This window comes from Corapipo altera, unplaced genomic scaffold (assembly GCF_003945725.1).
Source record: "Corapipo altera isolate COAL_440 unplaced genomic scaffold, ASM394572v1 140b, whole genome shotgun sequence".
Taxonomy (NCBI): Eukaryota; Metazoa; Chordata; class Aves; order Passeriformes; family Pipridae; genus Corapipo; species Corapipo altera.
In genome coordinates, this window is record NW_020884956.1 from 625997 (window position 1) to 636927 (window position 10931).

Here is a 10931-nt window from a genome sequence, read left to right on the forward strand (position 1 = left end):
CAAGGGATCCAGCCCTGGCTGCACTGGGTAGCAGCACTGACAGGGCAGCCTCCTGCTTGGAGCAGATTGTGTGTGTTCTTTCCTTATACAGAAGTCAGCTGTACACCTACATCCACAATTCCTTTAACTAAACTAAAGAGAAAAGGGAGAAAAAAAATCTGTGACAGAAAAAGCTTGTTTTACAAGTAACCACCACTGCCACATCAGGTTGCTTAGAAATAAAAATGTCCCTTGAAATGACATGTGGGATCATCCTGCTCCACAGCTTCAGTGCCAGCTTGTGCAAAGGAGCTCTGCTCTGCTGCTTGGGAGAGCTTTGGATATGGGGACAGGGGCAGTGCCATGTGTGACCCAGGCTTGCTCCTGCCATGTTAGTGTTTTGTGCACTCAGAGAGGGCAGTGACAGAGGAGGCTCTGCCTGTCCCTTAGGACTGTCCATAGCAGGCAATAAGTTTGAGATAACTAATAATTTGAAACCCATATTTCCAAAATACATCTGCCACTCAAAAGCCTCATCTTGGCTGGGATTGCAAGTGTCCCCTGAATTTACACACCTCTGATGTGTGGCTGCTGCCAAGCCACACACCTGCACAAAACTCACTCAGGTTTCTTGTTGTGCCCATGGAGACAGCCACACATGCTCACATCTGACTCCTGGTGCACCTGTACAGAGGAATGATGACAGCTTGGTAGCACCAAGCAATGGCCTTGGCCATCACAGCCGTGGCTCTGGAGACCCTGGAGCACTGCAGACCCTGGGAGTGTTTCAGTTTGCAGTTCCAAGTCCCAGCAGAGGTAAATGGTGAGCAGCACTCCTGTGGAGAAAGCTGGAAAAAGTGTCATTTACTTCCATTAACTCAGGTTGAGGACGGTAAAGTTTGAGCCGCCTTGCAACTAACTCAGATCATCTCTGGGCTAACAACACACAGCCAGGGGGACAGCGGGGCAAGCAGCCAGGTGAAGAGGTTACCTGGCAATAACAATGCATTTAGAATGAATCCTACACAGAGAACAAGACATCCCGTTCTTGTTCTCCCAAGACCAGTGTGAAACAGTTCCAAATTTTGTCCTTGTTACTGGAGGGGAGGCAAAACCAATAACCTGGTTAATTATTAATGCTTCAAAAGATACCACTAAAAATGCAAGATAAATAACTTGGTGTCCCTCCCAGTCAACCCATTTTTGGAAGCAAGTTTTATCTCACTAGATGTTTTAACTGATGATTATATCTCTGTTAATATCCTAAGAAGAAACATGGAAAAGCTTTGACTAAGGAAGAATTGCCAATGCAATGACGGGCAGTGATACTTTGGATCACAAAGCATTATTTTGGGGATGGGTGCTGAAGTGATGGGTTTTTAAAACTGTAGTAAATCTTCCTTGCTTAATTCCCTTTTCGGAGAAACTTACATTTTCTGGAGAGGGTTGAAAACAGCTATATGCCAACCTTAACATTCCAAAGGAAAAAAAAAGGCTTTATACAAGAGCAATCGAAACTATTGCTGAGAAAATACTGGCCACAAGAAGGAAAATGTGATTTTATGGACTTAGTAAAGACTGGGAGCCCTGGATCAGGGCTTTCTCAGTCTCTCATAACAGGCACATAACCTTAAGAAAGCCAAACCACCTCTCAGTGCTTGAGCCTGCCTGGCTGGAGCAGCAATGAGACACTGGCTACCTCCTCTGTACCCTTGGAGAAGCCAAGGACATGGCACTGGTTACCTGAACTCACAGCACCACTTAGCCCAGATTTACCACTGAAAATTGCTGCTTCTGCTGCAGATCACTTTAGAATGGAAGCAGGTCTTTGTGCTCCCGTATATGCTTGTTTATTCATATATGTTTGTTTATCAGGTACTCTAATAAAAACAATACTATCCCCCCTCAATTTGGTCTATGAGGTCTCATAAGACCCTTGAATGGAGGAAGCAAACAAAACCATACCATATTACCAGGCAGGTACTGAAATAACTAAGCACAAGATTTCATAAATATTATTGTGAGTGCAGCAGTTTCTGCATCTCCCTCTCTCCCTCCCTGCTACACAGAGGTTTTATGTTATTACTACAGGTAAACCCCCTAGATATTAGACAAACTTACCCAGTTTACAGTCCCTGAACAATAATGCTGTGAACTGTGGGCCCAACACAAATGCCACAAATTCCTCTCTCTGAGCTAGCTGACAGAAAACAGTCAGAAGAACAGGGCTATAAATCGCTGCTTCATGATAAATCACTGCATTTGTCACATCCATTCCAGCACACCTTGGACATGAGGGGACTTCAGTTTTTTTTTGTTTTTTATATATTGCACCCCAGAGGGCAGCTGGCTTTGCACACATGAGCAGGGTCACATTGCCACGTGCACCCCAAGAACACAGAGCAGTCATGCTCTTCCCTGTCAGACCCAAGGAGGTTATTCTTCCAAAATAAATGTTGTTCTCCAGTTGCCTGGTCTTACTGTGAGCACAGGGCCAGCTCAGGTGCTGTGTGAGGTGTAGAGCCAGCACCCATTCAAACATCACAGAGAGTGAGCAAATCTGGGTCAGGGCTGCCTGCACCTGTCTGGAGAGATGTATTTTATCAGCACGGGACAAGAATTTAGAATCAGGTCCATTCCCAGGGTGAACACTGCCTATTTTGGTGCAAGATTCAGTATGGGAAAATACATTTCCAATTTGGAGAGAGGAATTTTTGCAGCTTACAAACTGTTCCATGTTTACAGAGTTTTAAACTAGTGTAAGCAACAAAAGAGCACAGATTCAGCAGCAAAAAATGAGAAGAGGCTTACAGCTGGTGGACTCGAGTTAAACTTGTGAAGCTAACCTAGTATTTTGCAGAATGATTAATAGCCTGTTCTTTGGGGGATTTTACTTATTTTTGGTGAAGGTACTCAAGTAAAATATTATTTACCAGACCTGGGAAGATTACATTGCTGGGCCACGTTCACATGTGCTTTGGAAGGCTTAGAAGGGGACAGGAAGAACAAATGGAAAGAACCACATCCTCCTCTGGACCACAAATCATACCTGTTTTTACCTGAAAGACCATAAATTTATCTGTTTGCAGAGCACTGGCAGATCGCCTGGGAACTTCCACTAGAAGATGTAGTTCTACTGCACTGCACCTCTCAGTGTCAGAGGTGGCATCTTTAGCATGCAAAGGAAAGCCTTAAGGTCATACCTCTGGGAAAAAGAAAAATCTCTGATTAATCTGACTGCATCAATCTGTGTGTTGCTTTCCTGTGAGGCTGTTGGTGTATTTTCTCCAGTGACATTGCAGTGCACTCAGGTTCCCAGCTCTTTTGTTATTCCACTAAATTCTGTTGCACAAGCCTTGCTCTAGGATGAGTGTATGAATTCATGTTTTGATGATGTGAAGCAATCTAACCCTGACCTTGCCAGGGTTCCTCACACGCGCATAAAGCGTCCTCTGAAGCCAGGGAGAGTTTGGCTCTAAAAGCCAATGGCAGGACAGGTCATGTCCTTTATATCCCTGGCAGGCAAGATCTGACTATGTACTCCTGACTTCCAGACCTTTCCAGCACCTTCCTGTCTATAGGGAGCAGACTCACAACGTGGGCTCCAATGTGCAGCTTTGTGGGGTGACCAGGCTCTGTAAATTCATGAAAACGAGTCTGCCCAGCACAACTAAAGGGCACAGCTGTGAAATACAACCTTTTCTGAAGAACCCATTTCTGGCCCTGCCTCCTGCTGCCCCATGCCAAAGTTCTGAACTAACCCCATTTACAATTGTTTGACTCAACATATGGGTCCCAGATAGGGAGAAATAGCCAAAAGAAAGCAAATTTAACTCAGTATGGGAAAGTCCCTCCTGCACTGCGTATGGGTACCGGTCAGCTTGGCTCTACAATGGAGAAAGGACAAAAAGCCAAAGGGAGGTGGAAAGCTGAGCTGGGAGGGGCAGAGGAAGATTCTGTGTGTGCCTGGAAAGGAAACAATGGGACACAGGGAAGGAATTAAAAGAACCACATCCTTCTCTGCATCATAGCTTGGCAGTTTAAGTTACTCCCTCATGCTGGACCAACCCATAGTGCCCTACTTCTAACATTACTCCCCTGTGACTGCTGTGGTGAAGCTCCATGCCATTAGATGTGTCTCAGCCAGGGGCCATGAGGGCAGCAATGCTCTTAGTATGTTGGATCACGTCTCCCTTCTTCTTTCTAATGACATTTTGATGTGTCCCCCACCCATTCTGGCCTATTGCAAGCCCCTACAATTACGTTCCAGCTCCACAAACTCTGCTGAACATAAGCCAAAAGATGTTCCTCCCTTCCCTCTACTTCTGACCTCACAACCAAGCTAACCCTGCTCCAGGCAGAGAAGCTCTCTCTTTGGAGAGAGCCTCCAGGAGGGAAGTCCTCCCCATCCACCCTGCTTCCCTGCAGTGCCTTCTGAGGAAGAGCTACACAAGGGAAGGACAAAGGCAAGACAGAATCTCCATCCACCCTTGTACCTGTGTCCTCTCCTCTCACCTCTGCTCCCACTACGTTTCTCCAGCTCATTGTCTGGTTTGGGAACTGCTGAATGTCTCATCAGTGCCAATGATGGTGTTTTTTCATTATTGCTTTATTCTGTAATATACTATTCATTAATATTCACCCTTGTACACTCTTTATGTGTTCAAAGCATTTGCAAGTACTTACTACTTATTTCTCCCAAAAGCAGGGCAAGGGATGTGGGGATGTCAGCATTAGCAGCCCCACTCAGCAGATGAACCAGTCACTACAGAGAGGAGGAGAGTTACCAGCAGCATCCTTGGCAGCTGAGTGTCCTGCACGAGGTCCTTTGGTCTGAATAACCCAGAAATAGGTCTCCTCAGTTTATTGTTCCCTTCAGATACAAAAAATGTCTGCCAGTGCCCATTCAGTGAGTCACCTTGAGAGCTTTCAGGCATGTACAGTGATCAAAAATGCTTTAAAAAATGTGTTTATACACACACACACACACACACACGAATATATACACATGTATATATGAGTATACATACATACATACCAAGCCAATGTATCGTGTATAGCTGAGGTAGAATTGTGAATATACTATAGCATAATGTATATTATATTGTAGATGTTATATATGTCATATATGCCTTATATATGACATATATATACATGCACATCCTTATGAGATATAATCAGCTTTCATTTTTGACTATGGTCAAGGTATCCATCTGAACATTTCTTCTCTCTTTGGAGGGTGAACTATAAATGTCCAACTCTCCTGTATCCAGAAAACAGAGGGACTTTATCCCTTCCTCGTAGCACCTGTGAGGGGTTGACATTCATCAGGAGAAGCCTAAAACAACCTGAGCACCACCATCCTCTCAGCTCTCTACGTCCCGTGGCTCTGAGGTCACACCACAATAAATAGCACTGCTGCCTGGGGAGCCTCTGCTGTGGAGTCTGTAGGGACAGGTTACACACTTGGAAGTGTACAGTGTCCTTCAGGATTTATTTGTTCACTGCAGAGAGAAAGTGAGTCATGAGAAACCTTAAGGTGGAGCACTCAAAACAAGGAGTGTATAAATGATTAGCAAGAGAAGGTCAGCACTAGTCCTTCAAGTCTGAGCATGTTCCATTGTCGATGGTACATAAATAATACCAGTTGGATGCCTGTGGTTGCAGGAGAACAGCTATCACCCTTCTAGTCTCTGACACGTCTCTGACTCATACAAGATTGTCAATGAGGCTGATCTCAGTTTTCTTAAAAAAGATAGTTAGGGTTACAGAAGTAAAGTGGTAAAAACTCCTTCAGAGCCAAAGGCAGGGATGGGAGATGGACCTGAATTCTATTTACACTCGTGCAGCAATGCAATTAATCATCTTTTAGATAAGATCCAATTGCAGAATCTTTGTTAGCACAGTGATGCAAATGAAGAGAGTGCACTGCCTGTTTTCTTCAGACCACAGGTTCAGTTTAGAGCATTGGCTGATAGGGAAAAAAAAATCAGTTGACCTCTTCAGTGAGCAGGAATGACGAGTGATTCACTTGGAGGTATCTGACAAGAACATTGAGGATTTTTTTTCCTAAGATAAACTCTTCTATACTAATGATTTTATAGAAAATATTCTGTGGATAATACACCTAAGTACACTAAGTGTGTTATCCTTAAATGCACTGATACTTGTGGCATTGCATGATGTAGCATCTGACTACTGAGTACAGCTGTGCAAAGGCTGGTATTTTCAGCAGCATCAACTGTATCAACTATTCAGGATGTCACTGTAGCTTGTTATCCAGTTTATTATCTGTGACTGCTCTTAGACTGACACCACATCTCTTGTAGAGCTCGAGTAGCTGATTAGCTTTTGAACTGGCACTAAGCTTTTCTTCAGATACTCTGCAGTAAATTGCTTACCGTGGATTCAAGTTGGACAGGTGAGCTGCATCACAGAGATGGGGCAAATCCTTAGTGGTGCAGAGAAACAGAAGCTTCTGTGGAGTAGGAAAATAAACATTTATATACCTTTAGGGTAAGGGTCTTATGCTACAATGTACATACGTAATTTCATAGATACCTGCATATAAAGGACAGACTCACAGCATTGGGTGAAAAAATAATTTTTTCAGCCTATTTCTATTTAGAAATTCAAGAGCACAATCCTACCATAACCCAGCAGTTAGAAGGAATGCCAGGAACAGGGATATATATACATACAACAGACAACGTAGTCATCAGTCTGCCTTTTCTCAGTGGGCCTCTCTTGTGCATTTTTCTTTCACCTGCAGTCAATCTGAGATACTTTGGTCCCTACATCCAAGCAGATATCTGCTGAAAGAAAAGCAGCCAAGAGCCCACAGAGATGCAAAGCCAAGGCCAAGTGTTCTAAGTGAGTGGTGGGGGGTGAGGTGGGTGAGGTACCTCGGACTGCTGAATGCAAGGGGCCAGCTAGAACAGGGGTGTGCTGAGCATGGGAGTGCTTGTGGTTCAGTGGCTCCTGCCCCAGCTGGAATAGGGCAGGTGACAATTGGGTGATGCCACTCCAAAACCTGAATGTTGACCCGTGCCATCCCTGCCCCTCCTTGCTCCCAGGCAGTGGTGGCAGGAATGGTGACACTCCTGCCCGACTCCAGAGGCAGGAGGCAAGAAGGATGGAGTTCCCCTGTGTTTGGGTAAGGATCCATGTTCATTTGTGCAAGGTTTCCAGCCTCTGTGCCACCTGACTTATCAACACTTCCTCTGCAGCCACCACTTTCTATCTGGGGTAATTCTCAGCTCCTCAGGTAACACTGCAGTGCTGGCAGAGTGTGCCTCGCTGCTGGTTTACTGAACTGCAGAATTAAGATGCAATTTTTAATTTTAATGAGGTTTAATTCTATGTAGAACTGTACAAAATTCAATTAAATAATTTTGCAATTTTTTTCTGTCTACATGTATCTATATCTATGTGAGGATAGCTATGTGTCTTCATATAATATATTTGTGAGTGTGGTCCATACATCCCTCTGATGTGAGAATCTTTAAACATTTTTTAGACAAACATTATCTGTGGAGTAGAAAATCCTTAATATGATCCATTCTTACCCCTTAGATAGCTGAGAGGCAGGGGAGATATATCTTCTTCTACATAGCAGTTATATTTTTCAGGACCCCTCAAAACTTGATACTGAACTGGCCAAGAAAGGAGAGGAGTCTCTTGCTTTGGTAACTGGATATCAACTTCTCACCTGTCAGACGACTGTGATTAACACTTGACCACGTCTGGTTTGCAGATCTATTTATTGTTTTGCTTTCAAAATAAAATAATAGAAAAAGTCTTTGAAAAAAATAACATAAAAGAGGTCTGAAAAATGCCAGTTGTTGTGACATCGGGAGACAGAATTCGCTTTGTTTGCATATGTTGGGACTGGTAGGAGGAAGCAGGAGCCATGGTACCATCTTCAAGTTATAAAACCCTCTTCTGAGCCATTTCAGTGAATGTTATGTGCTGAGTTTGCCTCATCCTTCCCTACCTTCTGCAATCCCATGGATACTCACTTGTGCAGCAATAGGTAGGGCAAGGAGCCAAAACGTAATGGCCCTGTTGAGGCAGCTGTACTTCTGAAAAGGGTAAAACCTAAAATGAACTGTAAGTTCTGCCTGTGGACTAGGTCCACATTTTGCCTAGAACAGGATTTTTCTTGTGCATTTCCACATGCACGGTGAGTGCTGAGCTCACGAGTGTGCAGAAGTAATGAAATGCAGTCTCTTACCTCTCTTCTCCTTTGATGGGTGCTACAGGAGCCTGCATTTCCAAAGCAACTGCCAGTAAAATGGTGTCTGCATCCTTTTGTGCTAGACAAAAGAAGGAGACGGGACAGAACAGAAGTTACAAACTAATCAGAGGCTTGGCAGCTGCTTTGGATCACGTCCTGATCCACATACATTTAAATGAATAAATAACCAACTTAACTACTTAAGCAGTGCTATCGTTCTTTGTTACTGTGATCCTCATGCTTATGCTGAGTGTGTTGATGCTTTTATGCTGAGCAGACCAGCACATTAGAGAGGAGATTGGTGACTCACAGTCAATGAACTGCACTGAAAAAGGAAGTTTAAACCTGAAAACTCTGCCTTCATCACACAGGCAAAATGCTATGACACAGCTGTCTGGGAGCACAAGCTGCTTCTCAGATAAATTCATAACAAAACCCATATATTTATTCCTTTTAAAAGACGGGAAGAATAACCCCTCAAAGCTGACCAAGATATTTCTTTCTGTCCCCTTTTGTCATTTTCTAGTATCTCTGGACCTGAGTCAAAACCACTGGCTTCTGTGGGGCTTGGATGGGGCTTGCTTGTTATCAAGATTTGGTGCTGACCTCAGTCTGCCACCTCATCTCCCAAGAACTGAAAACAGAAGACCCCCAAGCAACATGAGGAAAGAATTCAGATTAAAGTTGCCTGGGGCAGGTCTCAATATGTTTTTGAGATGTCTGGTAGTGAGATATGGCTTCAAAATCCAAATAAAGGAGGGATGTCTTGGCACAATAACCAAGTACGTGTTTGAAGAGCATCAAGCATCATAAAATTGGAGGCTTTGGGCAGTGCTGCTGATTTAAAAATAGGATTGTGATTGAATTTGAAATTTACACATATTTCTTGTTCCCTCAGCTTTGCTGGTGTACATCACTGCTCCATTTTTTTCTGAGAAAGTAGGAAATAAGGACAAACCTTGAAAGTGTAGCTTTCTGCCTGGACCTGCAGTGCTTTAGGCAGCTGTCTTCAAATGGCCCAGGCATAAATCCTGTGCCATCCAGAATGGCATTCATTCACAGCCATTCCCAGACTTACTAGTACAGCCTCAGCAAACTATTGCCATGTATTCAGGTCCTGGCCCAGGACACATCCTCTAAACATTGCTCCTTGCAGACCAGCAGTCTTCTATTTTCCCATCATCTCTGCCACCTCATATTTTTACAAAAACTGTGAAGCACAAGGGAAAAAAAAAATCAGTGAGTGTTCTTAAATGCAGGGGGTTTGACTAAAGAATAGACAGCTACTAACCATGTGGTAATGCAGAGGTTTCCATAAGCCTGTGAGCTTTTCTAGGCCACTGGGAACACCCTGGGCTGTCTTCTCAGCTGAGGGAGCAGGGGGAGCAGGGGTATTCCTCAATTCATCCCTTTATCCACACCTAGGGAGGAAATGTCCATTGTTGATGATAAACCACAGCAAACACAAGGAGCCACCCCCCGTCCCAATGTGCAAACCTGCATTCAGAGAGTAGGCTGCTCCCAGTGTAGCACACCCCCAAACTTCTGCATTTTAGGAGGATCCAGCACCCCCTTTGTGGATATGCTCTGCCATTGGGATTTCTCTGCTGTTCCTGAAGGGCTGTGACTGCTTCAAGGAAGGAGGAAAATAAAAACAGTCATGCTTTTAGCCTCATGCATTATTATGGGTAGCAACTTTTATCACCCTTTTCAAAGGTGGGGGGTTCAGTGGCCCTTTGAGGATTTGAGTGTTTGGGGTGGGTACTTTGCTGTTCAGATGGGACAAGCTATGGATGAGACAACCACGGATTTGAAAAATAAAGTTTGTTAATACCCCACAGACTGTAAAAGTGAAGGTTTGGCGTACACATCTTCCCTTTGGGGTTCTGATTTCTCAGATGTGAGCCCCGTGCAGCAGGGGAGCCACATGATTTGGCAGCAATGCAAAGTGTGGCATGATGACATGATTGTTCACACAAACCCTTGCACACACACAATTTCGCTGTAGTGCGGGTAAATGTTTAATTAAACTATAGCTGGATAAACTAAGACTCTGAGAAAGAAAGCCATTTGAAAACGTGGCCCCATGAGTGAAAAACTGGTGTCAACATCCTGTTGCCATAAGCAGACCTGAGTTACTGTGGGTCAGGAGCAGGAACCGAGGGCTCAGCTCCCTGCTGTAACAGCAGTGTGAAGGTACCGGATGAGTTCTTAGTTTAAAGAACAATAGAAGTTTTGCCAATCAACCCCAAAATATACCTAACCACTGATTCCTCACCCCTGCATATTGATGAGTAACCTGTTGTGTTCCTTAGCCTCATCACATTCCTGTTTTGGCTGTTTTCTGTTTTGTTTGGTAAACCCAGATGTGCTAAACATTGCAATAGGACTTTTCCTCTGCATTCCCAGTGTCATCTTATACCACATGGCTTCAGTGCCACTTAATGCTGTGGTGAGGAATAGTGCATTGACTGCAATGTATAGTGCTCGTGTTCTTCTTCACTGCTACAATGAGTCATTATTCACAGTATGTTTATGTAATATCATAAATACCAATCTCTGGTATTTATGCAGCATAGTATTTACTTGGGCAAGTTGCCACATGCACTAAAGAAGTAAACAAAGAGCCATTCTTTGGAGGGTTAAAAAAGTCTTAAAATGAATCCAATTTTCCTTCATAAGGCACTCCTTGTTATTTTACCTAAAGTGGCTC